We start from the raw sequence: 5,000 nt of genomic DNA, 5'->3' as shown, positions 1-5,000 counted from the left end.
CTTGTGACGAAGACAAAAATAAAATTCAAGGAAATTTAAGGAGGCAATCTCGTTCAAAAATCGAAAAAAACAGACAACACCGTGGAAAACATAGAAGAAATACAAACAAAAGTGCAAAAACCACTACACATTTAACGATCGCCGGACATACTTGCTAAAAAGTGGGAGGAATTCATTTCGTCCAGGAAGCCCTGCAATTGCTTCATAATAGATATTTTCGAAAACTAGTCGACACTGACACTTACACCTATGTCTCTGACAACAGGTAAACTTTTGATTACGGGTCATCTCACTATTTACAATGATCACAAGGATCTAATGGCTGTTTAATGTATTTTATATATTGAATAAAACTTTATTTGTTTCAATGTTTTGTTCCAATATTTAACTGTCTGTTTCGTAGAAAATATAACCCGATGTTCATGATGTATTGTGTAAAAAGAAATAATTTGAGAAAAAGCGGATTTTTATTATAGATTTACACAGAAACAGGAAAGTGTATTTTATGATATGAAACATGATTTAATACAGATGTTATTTTTATATTTAATTCAGGAGAACATCTGACTTCGACAATGAACAAATTATGCATAATTCAACTTACTGTTGGTAGTTTGCATGATTTTTTGTTTTTTGTTTTTCCGACAAGTTTATATCAAAGTCCAATCAATATTAATTCCGAATACTTAGACATTTTGAAGCGCTCCCTGTTTACTTAATCCACGTAAGTTATGGTTGTCGGTATAAGTGTCTGTAATGTCGACTTTCAGAAAAAATCTAAAGGAGCCTCCGTTATATTACTCTTGTTAAAATCCATTGATGAAACATATCCAGTGAGAGTAGCTTGGAAATTTTTTACTCTACCATTAAGATATAGCTTAACTTATAACCCAACAGTACATGTAAATTCTTTAACCCTAAATTAGTAGCAACAGTAGTTTTCTGTTTCGTTTTTTTTTTTATTATTAATCTTAATTATTATCGATTCATAATACTGGTATAATTAAAATCAAGATAATAAAAAACGGGAGAATCGCTTGATTGATTACGACCATGAAATTTAAAAACAAAAACATGATTTTTTCTTGGCAGATAATACACCAGACCCTCATCTGTAGAAAAAATAAACACAGACATGAAAAAGATGATAACTCAGAAGCAACTTCAACCTCATTTAAAAAGCATCCACATGCAATTGTAGTCCAAAGAATCTAGTAAAAAAAAAGATATATGTTTCAAGGGATATACAAACCATCAAAGCGAAAAATGGAAAATAGAATTTAACTGAAAAATTATCATAAATAGATGCATTTATGAATACATAACCTTGTATTTAAGAAAAAAAATAAAGTGATAATCTTAAACAAAATATCAATGTGTTGCCAAATTGGCCAAATTGGCGAAACACCCGAATCACGAGCTGCAGCAGCTTCTTGAATATAAAGTGCTACGTGTGTATGATTAAAAGTACTTACATAGAAGAAGAAGGACATTGGTCGAATCAAAAGTCAGTTACCATCAAGAAATGGAATTTTTCAGAAGAAAGCGGAACAAAGCAGAAATTTGTTCAAGACGTATTGGGCTATAGTTTTTGTGATTTATGCCATTTGTTTTTTTTTATATACAAACATGGTCCTCTATACTAATATTCCAGAGTCTGGCATCTTCGCTAGCCAAGGGAAACGATCCAGTCCCCTCCTCTCCACCCTTGGCGGATTAAGATAGAATTTCGGATCCACGAGGTATTGAATTCCATTGGTCGCAGTTGTAACTGGCTGCATCCAATCAAAAAGCGCCTTTAAGATGATCACGTGTAAACGTAGAAACGTAAACAATTGCCACGTTCTGATTGCGCAACAAGTCTTTAACCCAAAAACATAAGACGATATTAAGTGACAATTTTAAAGTTCTTAAGCAACTAGTTAAAGTTCCTTGGTATGTTTCTCGCTCAAATGTTAGAATCCACACAACCATTTTTACACCTCCACACTGAAGAGAGTTCAAGTGCTGCCATTGGTCAAGAATGATGAAGTCGGAATGGGCGTGACTTTATCTACCGGTAGATGGCACAGCATTGTAATCACACATTTTGGCTTAATCTGTCAAGGGTGGAGAGGAGGGAACTGGATCGTAGTCCTTGTATAGCGAAGATGAGAGTTATGTGACTATATTCAACGCATGTTTATTATCAAAACTGAATTAAAGGATACAATTTAGTCAGCCTCATCTTTTGACTTACATCAAGAAATTGTCAATGGGGGTCGGTAAAAACAAAACTTTACCACAAAGTAGATGATTACAGCTTCCCAATTGTGAACTTTCCATTCCTATGTAGCAACATTCTTGCAACACTTTCATATGGAGTACATCTCCCAGTTGTTACGATACTCCAAGGCTTGCATTTCATATCACGATTTCCTTCATAGGAGGTTACTGCTATTAAGGAAGCTTTTGAACCAATGATTCCTAGAGGTGACGTCTGGTGGAGTTCATGGCATATTCTTTAGTTTTACGAGGTTTTTTGTATGCTGTTGTTTGTCTTTTGGTCTTTTTTCTTTTTTTGTCGTGGAGGTATCAGTTTGTCATCGACTTATGAGTTTGAATATCCCTTTGGTATCTTTTGCCCCACTTTGGAAAAAATAGACAATAGAGTGTTTTAGATTGCAGAGACTAAGACGATTTTTCTACAAAGGACTGAACCCAACAGACGAGAATTTACAAGTTGATAGGCTTTTAACCCTTCAATACCAACATTTTTCTATTTTCCTGTTTGTTTTTATGTCTCGCTATTAGAAGGCATGACAATTAACAGACGAAATGTATACAAGTAGCTTGTTTTACGAAGTTACAAGAATTTTATTGGTTTACTTTATTAATTTATAATCAAATATAATCAGTTGGTATTATCACTTAAAACCAGTTCAGTTTCATATTATACAATGAAATAAAACGCTTTGTTCAATATGATTAATATTGATTGTTATGTTAAATTATGATTTCCCGTAGGATTTTGATTGTTCGTGAATTCATATATATTTTGATATGCCAATGCATCTTCAACACGGTATTGAAAATAATGAATAAAGAACTTTATCAAAATGATAGCAGGAATTTACAGAAATTTGGACAATACTGTAACAGACCATACCAACGACAGTTGGATGACCCCTTCGAAGAAATAGACGTATAAACAAATAAAATATAAAAAATAGTAAACAACATATCGTTCAGATAGCTTGACTTTAAACACGTTGAAAATGTGGTGGGCTCAAACGCTCAAACCAAAACATTATAATATCGAATGTCACCAGGAATTAATATCAATTAGCTTATATCTAGCAGATCACGGATATCTTTGGGATATAAATAGGGATATATCTTATTTACAACATGATATAAAGGTAAATTCATAATACTAGAGTGTAAACTACTTTTCCGAGAATTTTACTTTATTTTAGTATAAAGCACGAGAAGTGCAGGATATCCAATTACATTTAATGACATAACGGCATAAATATGTTTTAATATCATACTCATTTATATTATTGAATGTGCATTGGATACGTTTTAAAAGCATCACTCGATCCATGATCTTTGTATCCGCCATGCCTGTTATTTTATGTATATTCAATCACCATGGCAGTTGTTTGAACCTCGAACTGTAATATGAAGACAGATACATTAAATTGATGATGATGGCGTTTACGAGATATAAAAAAAATAAAAGATGATTTTTTTGTTGTTTAATCATTAATGAAAGTGAAATAGTGAAATAATAATTCGCTTTTAACGGCCATTTTGGTTCAATTTTGTCAAATTAAGCAAATAAACATCGCTAATGAATTAATCACTTGCAAGGGCATAATTCGAACTCATTGAATCCGTATTCATGTGAACTTTAATTGTTCCCTATAGCTAGAGATGGGTTACGCATGAACTAGGCGTGTTTAGTTAATAAATGGAAAAGAATGTCAACATTGAAAGTGAAACAAGGGTTAACCATTTGGATGACTGGTTTGATCTAGAAAAACTCATTTTTATATAGGTAAAAACGATTATTAACATACTTTTTTAACCTACAATATGAAATCAAACAGACATAGAAAAATCCAATTGCACGAGTTCGCAATCTATTTATATCTATGTTTATGTTTATATCGGGTTATATGACCGTTGGTAGTCTACGGAGGTCACCTCGATGGTTAATTAGATGGAGTTTAGACTAAAATCCACATGAAATACGGATATATACTATCGAGTCTATGCATCGTAAATTGTTTATTTTAGACTTTTTATAATTTGGATATGCGTTTTAGTATGTTATAAGTCGAATATAAGAATTTGAGTCAAATCGGTGAACATGAATTTGACAGCCAATGCGCCTTTAAATGTTCGGCGGTAAATTAAATGCATACTCAGGACGATGTTAATGCGATATGAAAACGAACCGTGTTTGTACTAGACTGACATGTTGAGTCTGATTTTTAACGTGTTAGTTTACAAAAAGACACGTCACCCTACCGTGATATGTTATTCTGACTACCAGACGACCAGTCTTTGTTCTAAATCCTTAATGCCGCATACTTAGCGGAGAAGCAGTAAATACCTTTTGTTTTTGTTTGAATTGGTCGGAAATTAAACTCACGACCTCCCGCAATCAAATGAGCACGCCAGCACGAGACCACCAAGGCGGTATCTGTAGATTGAAAAATGTATAAAAAAATCGTGGAAAACAAGGAAAAGATATTTGACGAATTTAAAATAACAATGGACAAAACTAGATTAAATCATTCTTCTGCGTTCGTTCGTTTGTCGGTTATCTTTCAATTTCTGTCACTTAACCTTGATATATTTTATAAATGTGAACAATGTTTGAAAATACATTTCATTCAGCTAATAATTTTAAAAGAGTGGCGAAAGATCCCAAAGAGATAATCAAACTCATAACTATGACTATAAGGTATCGGTGTGCTCATTGTTGAAGGTCGAACGGTGACCTA

Source organism: Mytilus californianus, unplaced genomic scaffold, assembly GCF_021869535.1.
Source record: "Mytilus californianus isolate M0D057914Y unplaced genomic scaffold, xbMytCali1.0.p SCAF_7, whole genome shotgun sequence".
Taxonomy (NCBI): domain Eukaryota; kingdom Metazoa; phylum Mollusca; class Bivalvia; order Mytilida; family Mytilidae; genus Mytilus; species Mytilus californianus.
This window is presented reverse-complemented; position numbering follows the sequence as displayed.